Below are 23,912 nucleotides of genomic sequence, written 5' to 3' on the forward strand. Positions count from 1 at the left end.
GCAGGCTGAAGAATTCTTTGATGCTGTGGGTTGTCTCATGTTTCTGCTAGAACCGAAGATCCCCATGTTCTAGTAATCTACTCAGCCTAGAAGCCTGTTCAGTAGGCAGATACTGGGTGCTCTGTTAGGTACTGCAAGGGACACAGAGTTGAGTAAGTCACAGTCCCTGCCCTTGAGAAACTTAGAATTCTGGGGGAGTGGGGAGGTAGTGGTGGGTGAGCGACAACCATATACATACAAATTATGTAAGACAGAGCAAGCTTTATTCGGTAGATAGGAAGCTTGAGTGCCCACTGTGTACCAGGTTCTGAAAATAGTGTATAGACATATGAAACACAGTTCCTGTTTTTTAAGAACTCCCAGTAAATTAGATAGGCATGTGAAGGTTCACCATAACACATATAAGTGGAGGATGTGCTGGACAGATTACCTGGGAAGGAGGCTAGTCAGGGAATGTGAGGAAGGATTAACTCCCATGGGGGTGAGGGGAGGAATCACTGGCAAAGACTTCTCCCAGGCGTTGGCATTTGTACTTGTCTCTGAGTAGATAATATTGGCAAAGGGATGGAGAAAGTCATTGAGGATGATAGGGAACAGCATGAGGAATGGTAGAAGCTGCCAGATTACAACTCAGTGTGATTGGAGTGCAGTGTGCAGGAAAAGGATGTGGTAGAGGATGAATAAGGGTAGAGTTTAAACCATCCTGTAGGCAAAGGGGATCCACTGAGGTTGCAGGACTGTGATAGGAATAATGGATTAGGCAACAGGTGATTGGAGACAGATTAGTTAGAACATGTCAGCAAACTAGTGGGCCAAATCTAGCCCATTGCCTCTTTTGTAAAGTTTTACTGGAACACAGCCATGCTCATTTGTTCATCCATGATTGCTTTTGCACTACAATGGCAGAGTTGAATACCACGCAGACTATGGTAGCCCACAAAGCCTAATTACTATCTGATCCTATACAGAAAAAGTTTGCTGACCTGTAAGAAAGAAGGTAGTTATGCACGTTCTGTAAGAGAAGATAAATGTCAGAACTAGGCCTGAAATGGATTGTAGGTGTTTGAAGAAGGGACATGATTTAGCAGAGAACACCTGTCCTACCTACCGCTCAAAACTATAAAAATCAAATTTGCTGAAAGTCACTTTTTCTTTTTCTTTTTTTAATTAGTTTATTTATTTTTTTTTTTTGAGGCAGAGTCTCACTCTGTCACCCAGGCTGGAGTGCAGTGGTGCAATCTTGGCTCACTGCAACCTCCGCCTCCTGGGTTCAAGCGATTCTTGTGCCTCAGCTTCCCAAGTAGCTGGGATTACAGGTGTACACCACCACACCTGGCTAATTTTTGTATTGTTAGTAGAGATGGGGTTTTGCCATGTTGGCCAGGCTGGTCTTGAACTCCTGACCTCAAGTGATCTACCTGCCTGGACCTCCCAAAGTGCTGGGATTTACAGGCATGAGCCACTGTGCCAGGCCAAAAGTCACCGTCTTAGTCCATTTTGTGCTGCTGTAACAGAATACCATAGACTGAGTAATTTACAAACAATAGAAGTTTGTTTGGCTCATGCTTCTGGAGGCTGGGAAGTCCAAGATCAAGGGGCCGCATTTGGTGAGGGCCACCTTGCTGCATAAAAACCTGGCAGAAGGTATCACATGGTGAAAGAGAGCGGGAGGGCTGAACTCACTTTTATAATAAACCCACTCTCAAGATAGCAGACGCTTTCCTGCAGTAATGACATCAGTCTATTCATGAAGGCAGAGCCCTCATGCACTAATTTTGCCTCTCAGAGTCCCCTGTCTCAACATTGTTGCTTTGGGGATTAAGTTTCCAACACATGAGCTTTAGGAGACATATTCATACCATAGCAGTCATGGCCATAAAAGGATACTTGATACACAGGCAAGTCCTGATTTGCCTTTATTAGCTGCGTGACCTTGGGCCAGTCCCTTAACTCAGAAGTTCGGGTGAATATAATGAGTAGAATATGGTGAGTAGAATAAAGAAAAGACTCATCAGTCAGATCTTCCTCAGGAGACGGAACTCTTTTTAAAAAATTTGTTCTTTTAATTTGTTTTATTATTAAAAAAAAATTTTTTTTATTATTAAAAAAAAATTTTTTTTAAATAGAAATGGGTCTTGCTCTGTTGCCCAGGCTGGTCCTCAACTCCTGGCCTCCCAAAGTGATCCTTCCACCTTGGCCTCCCAAAGTGCTGGGATTACAGGCGTGAGCCACCACACTCAGCCTTCTCTTTCTTTTGTTTTTTCTTTCTTTCTTTTCTTTTTTTTTTTTTTTAAATAAAGACAATGTCTCACTTGGCTGCCCATGCTGGTCTCGAACTCGGCTCAAGTGATCTCCTGTCTCGGCCTCCCAAACTGCTGGGATTATAGACGGGAGCTGCCACGCACAGCCTGGACAAAGCTCTTATTCTCTTCTCTATACCTTATACCTCACCCCTAGTTTTTAAGTTTGAGGGCCCTCCAGTGGAAAAGACAGATACCATAGAAAATCTAGAACATAGTATGAGTTGAGAAGTTGGGGATGGGTAGGCAGAAGGTTTTGATCACTCAAAGCAGTTGATGTTTTGGGTTGGGGGTGCTTATGATACTTTGAGACACCCTATACCTTTTCCCTCCATAACTGTTGACACTTGTTCTGGCCAGTTTGAACTTGTTTCTGCCCCTCAACTGCCAGAGCACATAAGGCCCCTACGAAACTAAAGGCTGGCTTTGTCCCTCATTCACCTTTACCAAACAAACTGTGTAAGTGCCACTTGACGTCCCTATGTGCCTCTCCCTGCCACTCTACTGAGCCTCCTATGCCTCACTTCCTTTTTCCTTCAGCACTGTGCATCTGCCCTGAAGGATGGAAAAAGTACCATCTAGGGAGACCACAGTGGTGGGTTTTAAGCCATTTCTGCCTTCAGCTTCCTATGTGACCTAAGGCGATTCACTTAATGTCTCTGGCCCTTCTGCAGGCTCCAGTACAGATTATCTTCAGCCACTTTTTGGGACTTGGGATTTCTTCTCTAAGGCTCCAGCTTCATAACATAGCATTTTTTTCCCCAAAGTTCCCCTCTCTTTTCAATCTAGAATATTAGTATATGCTCAAAGATCATTTGCTTGAAATTCACTGCCTTCACCTGTGAGGAGAGTAGTCATATCTGTTTTTATTGGTAGGGTTCCAGGAACTGGCAGTCAGTCTGACTGCTAGAGTGGAACAGACCCTGTCAGCAAGGCATGATGTCTCCAGGATGGGTGGTGTAGTTCAGTACAGACAAACTTTTGGCCCTGGGAATCCAAGATACAGTAGAGGAAGAAGGGCCAGGCACTAGTCTAGGCAATTTACATAATTTTTTTCCCTCATTTATCTTCACTATTCTGAGGTAGGTGATTTAATCACCATTTTACAAATGTGAGGACTTAAGTTTCAGAGAGTATCATTTGGTAGACAATGACTGACTCATTGCGGATACAGGAAAACAACTGAATATTTCTTGTTCCCAAGTAGGGAAGAGTGGTAGAAGAGACAGGCAAGTGAACGGTGGTCAAAGCACCAAGGATACCCAGTTTTGGTGGCAGAGCCATGGTTTAAACCTAGGTCTGTCTGCTAGTTGTTTCTACTCTATGCTGCCTTCCTTACAGAGGGGTGGAGAGAGCAGCAAACCCAAGTGGACATCCAGGCTGGCAAGCAGTCTCTGGGCAATGGCCATTGGTGGAGAGGCCTGTCCTTGGATTTCGAGTTGGGCTTTAGTTCGAGGGGGGTGGGCGTCTGAAGTCTTAGGTGGGTGACTAAGGCAGGGGCTCTCATGTGGAGCTAACCCCATTTATAGAATAAAGCACCTAATTTTGTGCACTCTAGAAAGTGAAGCCTTATGGTCAGCACTGATCATATGCTGGAGTATCACAAGAGCCCCACAGTCAGTCTATGGTATGATAGGGCCAGAATCAGTCTCCTTATTCCCAATCAGGCCACCTCTCACCTCACTCAGACTTAACACAGTATAGAATAACTTCAGAGGGGACCTCAGTGTGGAGGCTGGAACTGCAAATTTCAAGCTTACATATCAGTTTTTGAATAGGTATTCAAAAACCAATGACAGGCTGGGTGTGGTGGCTCATGCTTGTAATCCCAGCACTTTGGGAGGCCAAGGCGGGTGGATCACCTGAGATTATCAGGAGTTCGAGACCAGCCTGGCCAACATGGTCTGAGTGAGGTGAGAGGTGGCCTGATTGGGAATAAGGAGACTGGTTCTGGCCCTGCCACTGACTTCCCTCTGTGACTTTGGACAGATTCCCCTCCCTGCTCTGGTCTTACCTCCCTTTTCGTAAAATGGTTGAGCCCTTCCAGCTCTGGTCTCATCAGGGGCATGAAAGCCATTTTCTACACAGTCTCAGTTGCACAGAGCAGTGTCTGGTTGGAGCTTTGGTGTGTTGGTTACTGATTATAAAGCTTTAGATTCTCACTTCCAGCTCAAGAGGGGGAAGGGGAACCATCCAACTGTCTCATTAGCATGGAGAAAAGAAAACAGTAATTACTTGTGCCTCCCTTGATAATTCCTGCAGGGTTGGATCTTCTAGGGAAGGAGGAGGGGAAAACTAGAGATAGCTTCAGCTGAGAAAGGAGAAATGCTGTTAGCTGCCCAGAAAATGCAGAGGCAAGAATGATTGTCTTGCACATCTGTTGTATTCTGTGGATGTTCCTCCAGGCAGCTTGGAGACTGCCTAGATTGAGTTTCATCTATTCATGGCATGCATTATGTTCTCATACATGAACATGGGTTGGGCTCAAGACCCCTAATGTCACCTGTCATTAAGAAACCAGCTGTCCTCTAGGGCCTACTTTTTGATACACTGGGCATCCTGACACCTGTCTTTGTTTGGGAGTATGGGAGGGTTTTACTGAGCCATTTTGTGTCCTGGCTGCATTTTTTATTATGTTGTGAGGTCATTTTTTTTGCCCCCACAGCAGCACAGCCAGTAGTTTTATTATGCCTGGGCATAGGCAGCCGTACAGTAGAGCCAGTCACAAGAGTCAAGGTCAGGTATCCTTGTGAGGGGAGGAGTCAGGGAGAACTGCAAGACCACGGGGTTTAGTAAAGGCTGGGATAAGCAAGCCTTACAGAAGGGTTGAGGCAGTTTTGAGGCTGAGAGGTTAGGGGGAGCTGGAACCCAACTGTCAAATAGATTGGCAAGTTGGCTTGTGGGACGAGGGCTGTTTGCCCTGTGCCTTTGCCCTGTGCCAGTCTTTTTTACTCCCTGTGTGTGGTCAGTTGTGAGCCCTGGAGTGCTGACTGTAGCAGAAATGCGTTGGAGGCTGCCTTCAGGGGAACCCTGCCTGAGGGAGCCTGGAGCCATTAGGCTGAGATTATCTCCTGTGGCTGCTCACTCGTGCCTTGGTTGCCACCCCAGAGGCCTAGAAAACCCAGCTTCCCTTTCTCTTCGTCTCTCCTGAGGAAGATAACCCTTCAGCAACACGTCTCTCTCTCTTTTTTTTTAAAGACATTCTCACTGTTGCCCAGGCTGGAGTGCAGTAGTGCGAACACAACTCACTGCATTCTCCGCCGCCCGGGTTCAAGCTTTTCTGCCTCAGCCTCTGGAGTAGCTGGGACTACAGGCATGCGCCACCACACCACACCCAGCTAATTTTTGTATTTTTAGTAGAGACGGAGTTTCGCCGTGTTAGCTAGGCTGGTGTCGAACTCCTGACCTCAGGTGATCCGCCCACCTCAGCTTCCCAAAGTGCTAGGATAACAGGCGTGAGCCACCTCACCTGGCCCAACACCTTTCAGTCAGTCTTCCTGCAGGCCCTGGAGCTTGCTTATTCTAAACAGCAAGAGTTCTGTAGGGACATGCTATTTAAAAAAAAAAAAAAATTGTTTTTACAAATGTAGGAGATTATTTCCTCTGTCAAAAATCGTCTTCGGTCCCCAGGGAATGCTCCCTTTCTCTTGTCCCAGACCTTTTGCTTGATTCCCCACCCTTTGATGTCCAGACCCAGGCTTCCCATAATTTTCACTCTTCATTCACTTCCTGGCTCCTTTCCCTAGCCTCCAGCAGTAGATTCCTGGGTTTTGTTTTTTTTTTTTGGGGAGGGGGGAGGGGTGGGGAGGTGGGGATAAGGAAGGTTTTTCAACAAAGCTTTCATGATGGGGAGCTATTGGGGAAAGGTCCAGAGGATGTCAGTAACCCCTTAGCCACAAGGAACGATATACTCCCAAGGCTTGTTAGCCTGGAGTAATGCTGGTAGAGGAGGAAGCTGTGACAAGAGGAAGAACCTGCTTCTCTTCTGACCTCTGCAGGATTCAGCTTAAACCAGGCAGAGGTTGGGCTGGGGCAGGGCAATAGTGAGGACTGAGGGTTGGAGCCCTGAGCAACTTGTTGATAAGTGTTTCACTTTACCTCCTGTTGACAGATTTACTTTGGAGTTTGGACAAGCAAACTCCCTTCATTTAACATTTACAAAGAGGAATTCCTGCTGCTTCTCTTTTAAATAAAAGTCCTTGGTTCTGGTACCGGAAGGAAAAAGATCTTTTCCAAAGTCTAGACCTCAGACATTTTATTGATTGATTGATTGATTGATTGATTGATTGAGACGGAGTCTCACTCTGTCGCCCATGCTGGAGTGCATTGGCGTGTTCTCGGCTCACTGCGAGCTCCGCCTCCCGGGTTCACGCCATTCTCCTGCCTCAGCCTCCCGAGTAGCTGGGACTACAGGCATCCGCCAGCCATGCCCGGCTAATTTTTTTTTTTTTTTGTATTTTTAGTAGAGACGGGGTTTCACCGTGTTAGCCAGGATGGTCTCTATCTCCTGATCTCGTGATCCGCCCGCCTTGGCCTCTAAACCTCAGACATTTTAAACCTGCTGAAGTGTCTCCTTCCTTACCTGTTCTCCCTTCACCCCTTTCCCATCCTCTTTTCTCTGCTCCCTGCCTTTGCACTCCTCACATCTCCTTTGACTTGTGAAAACAAGAATGGGAAAAGGACACCTTAAGCCAACAGATTAGTAGATATTCGGTTGATATAGATACTGGGACTGAGACTCTGAATATGGAGCTTGAGATTTTGGACTTTACTTCTAGTCCTCAGAATAAGAGTTGCTGGGCAGGTTTTGTTTGTTCCTTTATTTACTCACAGATACTTAGGCTGACACAGAGCCTGGCAGGTAGTTCATAAGACCCTAATCCTACATGACCCAAGACCCATATGACAGTTCATAAGACCCTAATCGTGCCATAAGGTCACAATCTTACAGAGAAGACATAGCAGCAGTGAGCACACAACCCCCACTCCCACCACATCCCCTGTTCAATCATTGAATTTTGAGGTTAGAAAGAACTTTAGTTTTTCTGGTCTTCTTTCATGTTGCTGTGTAATAAGTAAGGCAGATCATGAGAGTACATAGGCTCTGGAGTAAAGTAAAGCAGACCTGGGTTCAAATGCTAGCCTTGTTGCTTACTAGCTGTTTGACCTTGAATGGCACACTTAGCCTCACCTGTCTTCAGTTACCTTGGTTGTAAAATGGGCATGTCATCACCTACATCACAGGGTATCAAAAGGATTAACAGTTTAACACCCAGCCTTGTGCCTGAGGCATAGTAGCAGCCCATGTCTTTCTGTCAACTTGCATCAAGGCCTGGCTTAAATCTTTGCTTCTTCTGTGAAGCTTCTGCATCAACCCCAGGTCAGACTGACTTGTTTCTTCACTTCCACAATACATAACATTCTTTGAACGGTTAGATCTTGCCTAATATTCTTAGTAATTTTTTGTGGGACATCATAATCCCATTCTGAATGCCAGGTGCCTAAGGATAAGGACTGTTCTCAATCATCTGTGCATCCTCCATAACCCCTTATTCAGAGCTGTGTACACAGCAAAGCCAACCAGTACAGCTAGTATCAGGAAATATTTTTTGACTAACTAGATAGAAGGTTCATGTGTGTACCCTGTTTTTCAGCTTACAAGAAGAACTATAAAAGACCTGGCTGGGACTCTCCCATCCTAACTCTGCCCTTTTCCTCACCTGTTACCACTTTGATAAAAACATGTGATCATAAAATCCTGTGTTGGCAGTATAGGAATTCCCATTTTGCAGATGGGGAATCTGAGATGCAGATTAGAACTCAGGTCTCTTATTGGGAGGTAGATCCAGACTAAGTAGGAGGAATAGAAACAGAAATCTTATAACTGGCTGGGTGTGGTGGCTCACGCCTGTGATCCCAGCACTTTGGGAGGCCGAGGCAAGCAGATAACTTGAGGTCGGGAGACTAGCCTGGCCAACATGGTGAAACTCCGTCTCCACTAAAAACACAAAAATTAGCCAGATGTGGTGGCATGTGCCTGTAATCCTAGCTACTTGAGTGGCTGAGACAGGAGAATCGCTTGAAACCAGGAGGCAGAGGTTGCAGTGAGCTGAGATTGCACTACTGCACTCCAGCCTGGGCAACAGAGCAAGACCCTATCTTAAAAAAAAAAAAAAGAAATCTTATAACTGACTAGATCTCCATTCTTCAGAAGAAGTAGGAATTTCTACAAAGAAGAAGGGGAACAGGGGTATTGTATTCCTGAGGCCTTAGCTGATGGTGAGTGCAGAAATGAATATACCCACAAGCCGGAGATGTTTCAAGAACATGGCAGATTTGGGAGGCCGAGGCGGGCGGATCACGAGGTCAGGAGATCGAGACCATCCTGGCTAACACGGTGAAACCCCATCTCTACTAAAAATAAAAAAAATTAGCCGGGGGTGGTGGCGGGCGCCTGTAGTCCCAGCTACTCAGGAGGCTGAGGCAGGAGAATGGTGTGAACCTTGGAGGCGGAGCTTGCAGTGAGCCTAGATCGTGTCACTGCACTCCAGCCTGGGTGACAGAGCAAGACTCCATCTCAAAAAAAAAAAAAAAAAAAAAAAGAACATGGCAGAGAGAGTAGTGAGAAAAGAGTTCAGGATTATGTCATAGATTCACTAAGCCTTGAAAATTAAGAAGGGTTTGAATGTGTATAAATGAAGAAGGGCAATTCCAGTGAGACAACAGTGTGGACCAAAAATATGGGAGCTGGGAAGCCCACGGTAGAAGTAAGGCGGATGATGACCAGATACTGGCATACCTAAGAGCAAGGCTGAGGTGACTGGGAGCCATGACTTTTTTTGAGCAGGGAAGTGGCATTAGGACCATTAGTCTGGCTGTGTGGGTCTAATGGATTGGAGTAGGAGGGGTAGGGGAGACTAGTGAAACAGAGACCAGGGAAGAGACTCCTGTAAGTCTGCCTTTGTAATGTCAGTAAGTTTCAAGAAATATGCCAGCAGTGCAAGCAAGAGATAATGTGATCCTGAACCAAGAGGAAGTTGACATAGTAGGGAATAAAGAATACTTTGAGAGACCAACGCAGGTGGATCACCTGAGGTCAGGAGCTTGAGACTGGCCTGACTAACATGAAGAAACCCCGTCTTTACTAAAAATACAAAATTAGCTGGGTGTGGTGGTCGGCGCCTGTAATCCCAGCTACTCAGGAGACTGAGGGAGGAGAATCACTTGAACCCGGGGGGGGGGGCGGGAGGTTGCAGTGAGCCAAGATCGCACCAGGATATTCCAGCCTGGGTGACAGAGCGAGACTCTGTTGCAAAACAGAAAGAAAGAAAGGAAGAAAGGAGGGAGGGAGGGAAGGGAGGGAGGGGAGGGGAAGGGAGGGAGGGAGGGAGATAATTTGGATGTAGAACTCTTAGAGGGGGAGGAAAAAAAAACCCACAAGGATTTGGCAGTTGTGGGAATGGGGAAGAGAGAGAAAGAGGGATTGAGAGCATGAATATTTGGAGTCTAAGTACCTCGAGAATGGTTATGCCGTTCTCTGAATCATGGAGGCTGGGAAATAGAAGATGAATTGAGTTGTTTGACTTGTTGATTGGAGGTGTCCAGTCTCGACTCCCTGGTGCCTCTGCCTTTGTCTTTTGATCCAGAGCTACAGAGATCCTTTGGTTCCTTGTGCTTGCTGCTTTGTTCCAGACCTGGAGGCCCCCTGCACCCTCAATCCCTCCACTCATGACTTGGAGCAACTTCCACTCCCTCTGAAATAAAATAGTGCTTAGGCCAGTACCTAGTCTGTTTCCAACTGTGCAGTAAATGCCTATTAAATGGCCGTTGTTATTATAGCTTTGAGATTACAGTAGCTAGAGATTAGAGAAGCCTCTGGAACCACCTGGCTGAAGGACTCAGGAGTCATTCAACTTGTATTCAGTAAAAAGCCTGGACTGCAAGTATATGGAGAGGATGTCAGGCTTGGGTGTAGATGGGTAGGGGACTCTGAGCCATGTAAACTAGAACAAGAGAACATGTTTCCTGCCTTCTGTTTTTGAGAATTGTTATATATAATGTGAGGTTAAGAGGGCAAGCCCTGGAGTTGGACTTCTGGGTTCAAATCCCAGCTCCACCACCTTGTTAGCTGTGCAATGGGCAAATGTACTTAATTGCTCTGTGCCTCAATTTCCCCATTAGTAAAATAACATACCAACCTTACAAGATTGTTGTGAAGATAAAATGAGTTAATACAAATAAAAGGTTTACATCAGTGCCTGGTATGTGCTGCTATTCTTATTCTAGAGTCTGCTCTATTCCATTCCACATTCCTGGGAATGAATATATAGGGATTTCTCTTCTTCACCATCCTCACCCAGCAGAGGAGGGAGCTGAGCACAGAAACCTGAAATAAATCTCAGAGTCCTTGAAAGTTTGTCTCAGCTAGAATCCAGGTGATCTAAGCCTGGAGGAGCCTGGGCCACAAGTGAGACAGAGTTAGAGTTGTCCAGAAGACCTGAGTTTGACTCCCAGTTTCACCAGTTGACTTATTTTGATCTTGGGCAGGTAACCTAGTCTCTGAGCCTTAGTTTTCTCATATGTAAAATACAGAACAAATTCCTTCTTGTGCCTCTGGTATGTACCTCATTCTCCTTATGACTCCACTCTAGCTATATTATTAGTCTTCTTGTTCCTTAAACATACCAAGGCCTCAGGGCCTTTGTACTTGCTATTCTCTCCCTGGAACACTCTTCCCTCAGATCTTTGCATGTCTTACCCCCTGACTTCATTCAAATCTCTCTGGATGTGACCCTTTGTAGAGGCCCCTCCCTGACCATTTTATCTAAAATAGACTTCACCCTTACCTTTTGTCATTCTTTATTTCCTTACCTTGCTTTGCTTCCCTTCCCTCCCCCTCCATTTCCCTCCCTTTCCCTCCCCTTCCCTCCCCTTCCCTCCCCTTCCTCCCCCTTTTTTTTGAGATGGAGTCTCGCTTTTGTCACCCAGGCTGTAGTGCAGTGGCACGATCCCAGCTCACTGGAACCTCCGCCTCCCAGGTTCAAGCAATTCTCCTGCTTCAGCCTCCCAAGTAGCTGGGGTTACAGGCGCCCACCACCACGCCTGGCTAATTTTTTTTTGTATTTTTAGTAGAGACAGGGTTTCACCATGTTGGCCAGGCTGGTCTTGAACTCCTGACTTCAGGTGATCCACCCCCCTCGGCCTCCCAAAGTGCTGGGCTTATAGGTGTGAGCCACCGCGCCAGGCCTGCTTTATTTTTCTTTATGGCACTTAGCACTACTTGAAATTATATACTGTAAATAATTGACCTGTCTTTTGCTAGGATGCAAAGTGTGTGAGGGCAGGAATTTTGAATGCCTGCTGCCTGTTCTGAGCAGCACCCCTAATGAACTTCTCTCTCTATTATAGGTGAGCCCTATTCCCAGGGGCAGGTGGTGCTGACCCTGTAACCCAAAGGAGGAAACAGCTGGCTAAGCTCAGCATTGTTACTGGTGAGTGAGGTTGCCTGGGAAAGCTCTGGGCAAGCTTGGGCCAACATGGAGGGTAACTAGTTTGGGGATTGTTTTTACCTTTAGTACAGATAACTTACAAGTGATTATCTTCCTACTCCATGTCTAAGAGATTGGATGTTGCACAGGTAACCTTCTGAACTGGGTGGGTTGAGACTGCTCTCCTAGAATTGCCACAAGAATGTCTGGGATCATTTGCCATGAATAAGGCAGAGGAGGTCTGCTTCCTTCTTGCTTCTGCTAGCTGCTTTCTGCTGGGATGTGGCAGGTGGGGGGCTATCCTGGGACCTGGCAGCTATACCTGTCCTCTCACAAGCTCTTTAACATGACCTCACAGCCCTTAGAGACTTTTTTTTTTTTGAGATGGAGTTTCGCTCTTGTTGCCCAAGCTGCGGTGCAATGGCGTGATCTCGGCTCAACGCAACCTCCGCCTCCCGGATTCAAGCAATTCTCCTGCCTCAGCCTCCTGAGTAGCTAGGATTACAGGCCTGCATCACCATGCCTGGCTAATTTTGTATTTTTTAGTAGAGACGGGGTTTCTCCACGTTGGTCAGACTGGTCTCAAACTCCCGACCTCAGGTGATCTGCCTGCCTCGGCCTTCCAAAGTGTTGGGATTATAAGCGTGAGCCACCGCGCCCGGCCCCTTAGAGACTTTCTTAGCTTTAGTTTTTACTGTGATCTGCCAAGCTCATAGGTCAGCTCCAGAAAATCCTGTAGTTTCTTCAATTCTGCAAAATGTCGTATGAATAATGGTGAGAGTGGAGTGATTAGGGTTTTATGAAGTGGATGTCAGGGGAAGCTGACAGATGGTGAGAAGGAAGGAAAATCAACGCATTAAGAACTTACTATGTTACTGATCTCAATCTAGACAAAATCCCTTTTTTTGTGTGTGTGGGGTTTTATTTTTGTTTTTGGGAGACAGGTCTCACTGTGTTGCCCAGGCTGGTTTCAAACTCCTAGGCTCATGTGATTCAAGTGATCCTCCTGCCTCAGCCTCCCGAGTAGCTGGGATTACAGGTGTGTACCGCCACAGCCTGCTCTGAAACCTCATTTTATAGATGAGGAAATTGAGGCTCAGGAACTGAAATAATTTGCCCAGGGTTCACACCTGGGAATCCATAAAGCTGATGTTAGAACCCAGGTCAGTCTGACCATAAATACCATTGTTCTTCCAGACCTGACTTTCCTTGGGCTGTTAATCTCCCTCTCTAATTTTGATTTTTCTTATAAAGTTCAAGAAGGCATACTTACTTAGGGATTCAGAAAGGAGATTCAGTTGAGGGGCTGAACAGGGCAGGTAGGAGTTAGGGGTCCCTCTGAGCAGTGGTATTTCTGGTGAGGGGGGCTACTAGACTGAAAGATAGGAAGAATCTTCAAGCAGGCAGAGGCCCAGGCTAAAAGTGACCACAAGAAGAAGAATACGTCTGTAACACATGGGATCTCATAAACACTTGGGCTGGTACAGGGTAAGGACCTGAGTGCTGGCTTGAAGTTGAGAAACCTGGGTTTTTATCTTCTCTCTCAACGTGTGCCCTTGGACAGTCTTCATTTCCCTATTTGTAAAGTTGGAGTGCCTCCCTGTCCCCTCACGTCTCTTGTGTGTACACCTACCATGCAGGTATGTTACAGAGAATCAAATGAGAAATGCAAGTTGGAAAGCTTTGTGAATTGTAAAGCAGCATGAATGAAACAAGAAAGTGAGAAGAAAGCATTTTAAGTGTCTGTCTTAGCTTGTTTTATGTTGTTATAAAGGAGTTATAAATTATCTGAGGCTGAGTAATTTATAAAGAAAAAAGGTTTATGTGTCTCACAATTCGGGTGTCTGAAAAAGTTCAAGATTGGGTGTCTGCACCCAGTGAGGGCCTTAGGCTGCTTCTACTGTGTTGGAAAGGGAACTGCTGTGGGTAGAAATCAGATGGTAAGAAAGGGAGAGGGGAGATGCCAGGCTCTTCTTAACAACCATCTCTTACAGGAACAAAGAGAGTGAGAAATCACTCACTTCCCCTACCCCCCTTCCAGGGAGGGGATTATTCTATTTGTGAGGGACCTGCCCACAATGATCCAAACCTCCCATTAGGTCCCGCCTTAAACATTGGGGATCAGATTTCAGCAAGAGGTTTGGAGGAGTCCACCATCCAAAATATAACAGTATCTGTAGCATCCCAGTCCCTGACCTGTTTGCTGCCCCATTTCCCAAAAGTAAACGGGAGGATTTTCCTTTGGAAATTTTCACTGTAAATCTTCTCCTATGCCCTTCTCCTCCTCTCCTTTCTTTTGTGGGCCCTACCCATAGCTTACTCTTTCCATAAGGAAAAGGATTCCAGGGCACAGATGACAAAGCCAGGTAGCACAGGCAGCCATGATTTGCAATGTGTGGGCTGCAGAGTGCAGGTTTAAGTGCGCTCATGAACTGTGGCATAAGATACTACAGCAGTTCCCAAGAGCCCATCCCAACAGGAGTCAGCACTCCACTGAGATGTTGCCTTGTTCCCTGCTGTCATCTCTTGAAGAAGGCTATTCCTCTTTTGGCCCTAGGTTCCCTGCCTGCCCCTGCTTACTGCTAGTGAAAAAGGCTCTTGTGCTGTGGCCTCACATTTTATGGAGGTCATGGTCATTCCAGTTTTTCTACCATCTTGTTCTCCCCCTTCACCAACGATGGAGGCCATTCTCTTCGCACTGTGTTTTAACAATGGACATTCTGTTCTTCTGTCTGCCTGAGAGTGCACAGAGGGTTTTGACCCCTACCTTCCCTCCTACTCTGAATATCCAGGCTCTTGCTGCCACTTCTTTTTGCCTTGTTAATCTAAAGTTTTACAGCTTCTGGCCTTTCCCTGGCCTGGGTGTCAAGCTTGGATCTTATATGCTTCCTGTAACAACTGCCCTGTGAAAAAGCTCCACTATTAACTTTTAAAATATGAATGATTCCATGTAAATAAGTGTGTAATATATACATTTATATATGATAAGCTACCCATATAATTGCTTATTTATCTAACAGCCTCATTTTTCCAGAGTCCAACTGAAAAACAAGAGGGAAGTAAAGCATTGTCATCCTTAAGTATTTGCACAGTGCTAATTTATTTTTATTTTTACGTGTTGTTGTAAAAAGTTTAGCATTTGGTTTCTAAAACCCCATAAGATTAAAAGAAGAATATCAAAAAAGGGAGAAGAGCTGCTATATTACTACCATCTAGGGGTGAGAGCTGAAAGCTGACTGAAAGGGGAGAGGTGAAAGAAGAATAAGTTAAAACAACAGTCTGGGCCGGGCGTGGTGGCTCACACCTGTAATCCCAGCACTTTGGGAGGCCAAGTCGGGTGGATCACAAGGTCAGGAGATCGAGACCATCCTGGCTAACATGGTGAAACCCTGTCTCTACTGAAAAATACAAAAAGGTAGCCAGGCGTGGTGGCGGGTGTCTGTAGTCTCAACTACTTGGGAGGCTGAGGCAGGAGAATGGTGTGAACCCAGGAGTTGGAGCTCGCAGTGAGCCGAGATCACGCCACTCTATTCCAGCCTGGGCGACAGAGCGAGACTCCATCTCAAAAAAAAAAAAAAAAAAAAAAAAAAAACCGTCTGGAGGCCACTTAATTTAGGAGCAGCACCTCCACAAACATCTGTGTCCCTCAGTAAGATGAGGGTGGGGCTGGGTAATTTCTGTGGTGGTTTTGGTTTCCTCTTGAAGGCCAGAGTTATCAGAAAATGTTAATTATTTATAGTATCTACTATATATTATCAGGCACTATATTGAATGCTCTACATATATATATTTCATTTTCATAGCAACTTGGCAGGTAGGTGGTGATATTCTTATTTTATAAATTACTTGAGAGTTAGAGAGGGATGTGTAGGCAATGATCAGAAGAGTTAAGCTTAGAACCCAGAAGAATCTGGCTTCAGAAAACCAAGTTTTTTCTATGATATCCTACATTGGCTCTTTCCCCACGACCTAAAACCCTGGTCCTTCTCAGCCTCTTGAGCTAGTAGTCCCCCACTCCTCCTTTTTGTTCATTCTCCTATATACGTTTTTCTTTTTGAAGATATACATTTATTCATTCATTCAGTGAGTATTGGAGTGTCTGTCATATACCAGGCACAGTTTCAAGTGTTTGAGGTGTAGCAGTGAATAAAATAGTTTTCTCTCTGCAGTTTATGTTCTAGTAGAGGAAAGCAGATAAATGAATAAATCTGAAGAAAAATAAAGCAGGGTAAGGGAATAGGGAGACACTGGATTATTAAAGAAGGCCTCTCAGAAAACAAAATTTGTGCAGAAATATGCAAGAACTGTAGTAGTGAGCTATATGTGTATCTTTGGGGAATAACTTTCTAGGCATAGAGCGTGCTGCTTGTGTCTGAGGAACGAAAGGAGGCCAGTGTGGCTACAGATGGAGTAAACGAAGGGGGAGACAGGAACATGGAGAAGTCACAAGGGTAGACAGGGACCAGATCATGGAGAGCTTTATTCTGAGTGAAATAGGAAGACATTGGAGAGTTTTGAATAGAGGAATGACATAATCTGACATCCATTAAAAAAAAAAAAATTCCCCTGCCTAATTGCACCAGGTGGGATCTCTAGTACAGCGTTGGATAGAATTGATAAGAGCAGACAGCCTTCCCTACCTTGTTCCCAATTTTAGGAGGAAAGTATTCCATCTTTCAGGCTAAGGAAGTTCCCTTTTATTCCTAGTTTATTGAGAGGTTCCATTATGGATGACTGTTGGATTTTGTTGATTTTATGGTCTTTGTTCTTTATTCTACATTGACATTACATTAATTGATTTTCAGATATTGAATCAACTTCACATTCCTAGAATAAATCCCACATGGTTGTAGTGTATAATCCTTTTTATATGGAGTTAGATTTGATTTGCTGGGGAATATTGTTCTGTAGTTTTCTTAGGTCTTTATCTGCTTTTGGCATTAGGGTGGCCTCATGGAATGAATTGATGTGTTCCCTCCTCCTCTGATTTCTCAAAGAGTTTGTAAAGGATTGGTATTATTTCTTCTTTAATTGTTTGATAGAATTCATCAGTGAAGCCACATGGGCCTGGGCTTGTCTTTGTTGGAAGAGTTTAAAATTACTAATTCAAATGTCTTACTTGTTAAATCTACTTAGATTTTCTCTTTCTTTTTGAGTCACTTTTGATAATTTGTGTATTTTTAGGAATGTTTCCATTTCACCCAAGTTGTCTAATTTGTTGGTAATTTGTGTCTTTTTTTTTCTTGGTCAGTCTAGATACACGTTTGTTCATTTTGCTGGTGTTTTCAAAGAACCAACTTTTGGTTTCATTGTTTTTCTTTTCCATTGATTTTTTATTATTTTCTGTTTTATTTATTTTATTCATTGTTTTTATTATTTTCTAATTTCTGCTGCTTTGGGTCTAGTTTGCTCTTTTCTAGTTTCTTAAGGATTCGTTTATTGATTTTTGAGGCAGGATACATCCCAAACCAAACAATTCTTCAGGCTTGACTATACCAGTGGACTATCACTTTGCTCCTTCTGATACAGTAGTCTCTGGAGAAGTATCAAACTTCAGAGGGGGCCTGATTCAAAAACAATAGGGAAGACAAGTGGCCTACAATATATATGTGTTACCAGCAGAGAGGGTGCTAGGGCTAGACCCATAGCGCTCGGCAGCCTGGATCCTTCCTGCCCCAAATCAGCACTGGGCAGGCAGTGAGGCAGGCTGAGCTTCGAGTAAGACATATGGGGGTGGTGTAGCAGGAAGTCAGGTGACACATGGCAAGCCAGGGCCTCTCAGGCTTCTGCGGAAGGTTGCCTGATACAGAGCTAGAAGAGACCGCTGCCCACCTCATGGACTTCAGAGGCTTCACAGTGGCTTTTGGGGGACCATTCTGAACACCTCTTTTGCCTGTTACAGCTGAAATTCTAAGCAGAGATTTGATTCCATTAAATAAGGCTTACAGTGCAGGTGCCATAGGTAACATTGAGATGGGAGGGGCTCTGAGCAATGCCTGGCTTGCTGGGGACTTACTTGTGGCCTTTAGTTTCCTCATCTATAAACAAGAAATAATAGTTTCTACCCAGCCTACTGTGTAAAGCACATTTCAGATAAATGCTATATAAAAAACCATTGGATAGTGTACAAATGTACAAGACTATTAATGTTAGTAATTACAGTGATAGGGACCTGGGATAGAGTCTGAGAACGTCTAGGAGCAGTAGCAGTGCATCATTGTCCTTCAAGGTATGGGGATGAATGTTTGACCAAAGTGGACCTGATAGCTTAGAAAGGGCAGGAGACTCATTGTCTGCCAGTGTAATCATCAGATGGCTCCTAGAGAATTCTGTGCAGGAGCAGGTATCTGTGGGGGAGGCTGCCAGAGCAGCTCATATAAGAAACAGCTGTTCCTATTCACTCTCCACCCAAGGATTTTGGCCGTATTTTATTACTTTGGTTCCAGAAACAGCTGGCTTGCTTGAGGATTGCTGTCATAGCAAAGCAATAATCTCCAGCTTGCTTGGGGGAAAGGAATCGCATGCAAAGGGCTCTGGGCTCTATGAGGTCCCGGGTTCCCCTGCTTCCTTCCCCAGTTTTCATTAAAACTAAACAAGATCCTTTTGTCCCTTTGGAGCAGCAGGCCAGAGCAGAAGGAACAGCCAAACAGGAGAGGGACCTGTAGGTTAGATTAACTGGAGGGCAGTTCTAGGGATTTTGGCTGTGGCAGTGAGACAGGGTCCTAAGCCTGAGAACATGGCCAAGAGAGCAAAATCTAAGCTGGATAACAACAGCTCAAGAAACCAAGGTCTGTGAGCGTTGGTGGTTCTAGAACTTTGAGATGAGTAAGAGATGAATAAAGGGGACTTATTGAATGGGACAGATTGGGGGGTGCTCAAAACCTGCTTTACCCCATTAACACAAAGCAGAAATTGCTTTGGAATTATCTGTCATTGTATTATTAGAGTCTCCACTATCCATCCTTCCCCTCATTGCCACCGCCTATATCCCCAATTAACATAATCTGTCAAGAGTCAAGACTTCTGAGTACATAGGGCAAGAGGTAAAAGATAAAAGATATCTGTGGTATAACTGGTCTTTAGGAAGATTAAGTAACTGCATCTTTCCCACCATTGTGTGTATTCTTAATACCAATATTTGGGTCCTTGATCTGACATTTATTTTCTCTGTGACTAACTTCTCTGAGCTGTATAGTTTGCTCATATACAAAATGGTAATAATAATGCCTACTTTATATAGTGATTGTGTTGCTAGTAGTAGATGATGAAGAAAATACCTGGCCTGGCTTGGTGTTCAATCACTAGTGATTGGAATAAATTCGGATACCATGTGTTGAGTGTCAGATTGAAGTAGGAGAGTGTGGCGACCCAGGCTCTTAACCTTGTTCTACTGACTCAAACCTGGGAAAGCATTTTATACCTGGGCCTCTTTTCCTCAGTTCTACAAACAGGGAATGAGGTAGAAAGTTGGTCCATAATTGCTGATGTTTCTTCCTGTTCTGTGTCTCCAAAGGCACATTGATTGGTCTGTGGTCCAAGGAGATTAAAGAGTCAACAGGGAAGTTGAGAAGTCTCAACTTCGGTCCTGCTTAAGCCTGCAGCAGGAACAGTTAAAAACAAAGAGCCGCTATCTATATAGTAAGGTGTTAGAAGTGGCTGGGAGTCTGCTGCAGGGGCAGTGACCTGCCCGTCACCCAGCATTTGGAAAATAAATGTCAAAGAGAAGATCATAATGGCCTAGAAGGTTGGAAACTGAGTAGCTAGCAAGTGTGAGAGAGGGACCATGAGGCATAGGACCCAGATTGTGCTCTATCACCCACTCACTGGGTGTTCCCAGTCAAGCTTTTCTGTTTGCATCCTCCATATCCCCATCTGTAAAAATGAGTTAGGCATTGTATTCTCCAAGTGCCTCTTCAGGGCTTTCTGAAATTTCATTGGCCCCTTTTTTCTGGCTCTTGTGTTTGTACTCTAGCTTTTGCCTTTGGTACTGAGGATTTCATTTATGAGAAGGCTTTTTAACCAGCCATGCTTTGTCTAGCCCTAGAATATTTAGAATGCTCTTGAAACTATAATTTCAGGCCATTCAATTTTCATCTAGAAATGCCTTGGTTCACCTGATCCTACTCCCTCATTTAACATTGAGAGATAATGCAACAGAGAAGAAAGACTACAGGTTTGACAACTGACCCCCAATTCAAATTCCTGCCAGTACTAGCTTAATCTTTCTGAACCATGTCACCATCATTTAAAAGTGCAATAATGGGCTGGGCGCGGTGGCTCATGCCTGTAATCCCAGCACTTTGGGAAGCCAAGGAGGAAGGATCACGAGATCAAGAGATTGAGACCGTTCTGGCCAACATGGTGAAACCCCATCTCTACTAAAAATACAAAAATTAGCTGGGCGTGGTGGCGTGTGCCAGTAATCCTAGCTACTTGGGAGGCTGAGGCAGGAGAATCGCTTGAACCCAGGAGGCAGAGGTTGCAGTGAGCAGAGATCCTGCCCCATCTCCAAAAAAAAAAAAAAAAAAAAAAAGTGCAGTAATGACAATAGATTCAGCACACAGAGAATTATTTAGAAGAGGAAAGAAAAAACTGAGGCCCAAGAGGTGAAGTCACCTGTTCAGGTTCAGGTTCACACCCGAATCCAGATCTCTTGTGTCTCATTCCAGAGTTTTTTTCCCCTCTAGAGCCAAGGTCAGTTGTGCCCATATGGGTATGGTAGCAAAGATTGGAACTGAAAGCATGTCAACTTTTTTAACATCTCCGCCAACAGCCCTCTCAATTCCCCTGTGGCATGTGTCAATAACACAGCCCGTACTTGTTTTAGAAACAAGCGCTCCATAAGCACTCCTGTTTGATTTGCTTTGGCTGGTACAGGATCCAGGTGCTCTTAGAATAGCACAACAGACTCTCCAAATCAGCCTATTCCCATTCTGAGGCACTCACAGCTCTGATCTGCTGCTGGCTGGGGTTCATCCCCGAGTCTTCCCTACCTATCATGTGAATCACATTCAGACTTTTGCTAGTTGTTTGCCCTTTCCCTCTTGAGTAGAAGTAACATTTATTGTGTGCATACTGTGTGCCAGGTATTGTGACAGGTACTTTAAATAGATTATCTCCCTTAATCTTTATAACTCATTAAGCTATTAATAGCTCCAAAGGGGAAAGCTGAGGCTCAGTGAAGTGAATGAATTTACTGAAGCCACATATCTAGTCTCTGAAAGAGCTAGAGTTTGAACTGAGTCCTGACCCCATTGACTAAGCTGTAAGGTAAGCTGTTTCCTGAGTATCATACTGCCTCCCTGCCCTCTGGCCACGGCCCTTCCAGGAGGGTAGAGTGTTTGGGAGTACCCAGGAAGAGGCGTTTGGTGCCCTGAGTGTAATAGGAATGTCTTCCATGCCTTCAGTGTATTTTCCCGAGAGTTTCTGCACTCTGTGCCTCAAACCAACTTCTCTAGAACCCAGGTATAGAGCCCAGAGATCCAAGCACTGAGTGAGAGGCTATGTTTCCATCGTGATCATGGAACAGAGTCCCTAGTGAAAAGTATATTTGTCCTTTTCGAAGTTGAATGGAGGGAGTATTTCAAGCAATAACCCCTACTTGTATGCCCAACTCCGAAGTACAGGGAAGGAAAGGGAAAGGGTCTCTACTCCTCAACTGTGATAAGTCTCCTCCAGCGACCTGGCAGGAGCGGAGACATGCACACACAAAAGATTTTAGGACTAAGATTGTTCTGATAGGTTCTCAAATCTGTACTCAACAGTTTGCAAAGCAGTTTACCTTCAAGAAACCGTACTGTGAAGAAACTGAAGGAATCTGCCTTTATGTGACAGAGCCAGGGGCTAGAGTCCAAATCTTTAGTCTTGATAATGCCAGTGAGGCTAAGTCTTCCCTGAGAGGGTTTTCTCCCTGGCATCGGGCCTACCCAGTCTCCACTTGCAAAAGGAGCAGGCCCTTAGTCTGTCTTTTTCTCAGCCTTCCTCTGCTCTCTTGTCCCCCTCCTCACTCATTCATACTCAATTGCTAGGCACTTATTTCAACCCCTTATAGGGTGTTATTTTTAGGCACAGGGTGATAGGAGATATTTTTTCTTTCTGTATTTTCCCCAGGATCAATTGCCATAAAATCATGGAATTTTAGGATATCAGAGTGGGAAGGGACCTTAATTGACAATCATCAAGTTTACATAGTAACCCCTTTTTTAAACATGTAACATCCAGAACAGAGCTTCTGGCTGGGTGCAGTGGCTCATGCCTGTAATGCCAGCACTGTGGGAGGCTGAGGCGGGTGGATCATTTGAGGTGAGGAGTTCAAGACCAGCCTGGCCAACATGATGAAACCCTGTCTCTACTAAAATACAAAAATTAGCTAGGCATGGTGGCATGGGTCTGTAATCCCAGCTATTCAGGAGGCTGAGATGGGAGGATTGCTTGAGCGCGGGATTGCCATCCCAGCGGGTGGAAGTTGCCATGAGGGGAGATCAAGCCACTGCAGTCCAGCCTGGGCAACAGAGTGAGATGCCGTCTCAAAAAACAAACAAACAAAAACAACCAAACAGAGCTGCTTTGGCTGAAGCAGCAGCAAGAGGCCTAGTAGCTCAGCCTCCCCACTACCCTTACCAAACAAAGACGATCCCCCCTCCCGCCAGTCAGCTGCCTTAAACTTCCAGGGTTCCCAGGATCACAGTTTGTAAAACGACACTGACCTGAACCAACTTTCCCATTTTATCATTGTTAAATTGAAGCCCAGCAAAGGAGAGTAATGTGCCAAGGTCACAGAGTGAATTAGTGGCAGGTGCCCTGACTGTCTGCCTGGTGTCCTTTTTACTACCCTGAGCTTTATGTCATTATGTCATTTCGTTAAGTGACCACTTCTAACACTTGACTGGCATCCTGTGCCTGGGTGTCAGGCTTCTCTTGCCTCATGACATCTGGTTCCTGTGAGGTGGGCAGGCTTGTGAATGTGTGTACCTCGTCAGGGCATAATTTTCATACATAGAGTGAGCATGTGTCAAGTTTTGTTTAACTGATTAATGTGGAAACCAGCAGAAGTAGAATAGCTGAGAAACCGGATTTAGATTGTTAATGAAAGAAGGATTGCTGAAATAAGATTGTTTTGGTTAGTACCCTAATGAAAATGTAACCTTTGGAATTATTTTGTCTGTATATAAAAGGTATACCTTCTTAGTTTTTTACACATTAACCTCTGACTGCAGAGTTTTAAAACATTTGGGCCCTAATCATTTGTGAAGAATAACAAAATTCCATTTCCCAAGAGTGTCAGATGACTTAGTTCATAATAAACAATGTGTCTAACATGACTTTAAGTGGTCACACAATCATCTTTTTGCCTTCCAAATTTTGGATAATTTTCCTTAACATACAATCACTGAAAATGATCAAAACCTCTTGTGTTAAAGCCAGCTAGAGCCATCCCAACCCAGGAAGGCAGCTTTCTGCTCAGGGAACAGACATGACCTCTTTACTAAGGTTTCTGCAGTCAGCAGCCATCAACAAGATCTTGAGCTCGCTCTCCTTGCAGCCCTGCTCAGTGGCCTGGGATTTGGCCTTTGCTAATCCTAGACTTGCTTCTTTTTCTTCCCCTGCTCAAGGAGGCTCTTTTCTTGCTTGTGGTCTCATCCTTAGGACCATCTTGGATGCAAAGAGGTTACAGAGTTCCATTTGGAGGAAGTTTATTTTATGTGCAGAGCCAGTTCTACTCAGAATAGGCAGCTGCTTTCATTATGTGGTTTTGTCTCTGAACATGTTTTGTCCATCTTTCCATCCCCACTGCTGCCACCCAAGGCCAGATCTTAATAATCTGTCTCTGGCAGCGTTTTAATTATCAACTCACTTGCCACTCCATGTCCAGTCTTTACCCTGAAATATAACCTTTTCTCTCTCCATAGCTTTTAAGACACAGATCTTATTCCTGTGACTTCCTTGCTCATGAAACCTCTAAAATCTAATCTTCTAGCATGATATTTGAGGTTCTGCAAAGACTTTCTCCCTTTTCTTTCCAGTCCTTTCTCCAATCGTCTCCTCATACCCTGTTCCATGGGGGTTCATACTAGTGGGTAGGAATATTAGAGAAACCATCTTTAGGACTGTATGAAGGTTAGGA

General features: G+C 44.8%; 1 protein-coding gene across 4 annotated transcripts in view; it reads left to right on the top strand.

Annotated features, from left to right (window-relative positions):
• Positions 1 to 23,912, top strand: part of RALY (RALY heterogeneous nuclear ribonucleoprotein) — an 86,016-nt gene that overhangs the window by 25,236 nt on the left and 36,868 nt on the right. For 2 of the 4 annotated variants that reach the window (XM_054542159.1, XM_002830221.5), the window contains exon 2: positions 11,709 to 11,791. The exons of the other annotated variants lie outside the window; for them this stretch is intronic. The gene's annotated coding sequence lies outside the window, so the exon portion shown is untranslated. The remainder of the gene's footprint in view (positions 1 to 11,708; positions 11,792 to 23,912) is intronic. 4 annotated transcript variants of the gene reach the window in all.

The sequence above is a fragment of the Pongo abelii genome, chromosome 21 (assembly GCF_028885655.2).
Source record: "Pongo abelii isolate AG06213 chromosome 21, NHGRI_mPonAbe1-v2.0_pri, whole genome shotgun sequence".
NCBI lineage: Eukaryota > Metazoa > Chordata > Mammalia > Primates > Hominidae > Pongo > Pongo abelii.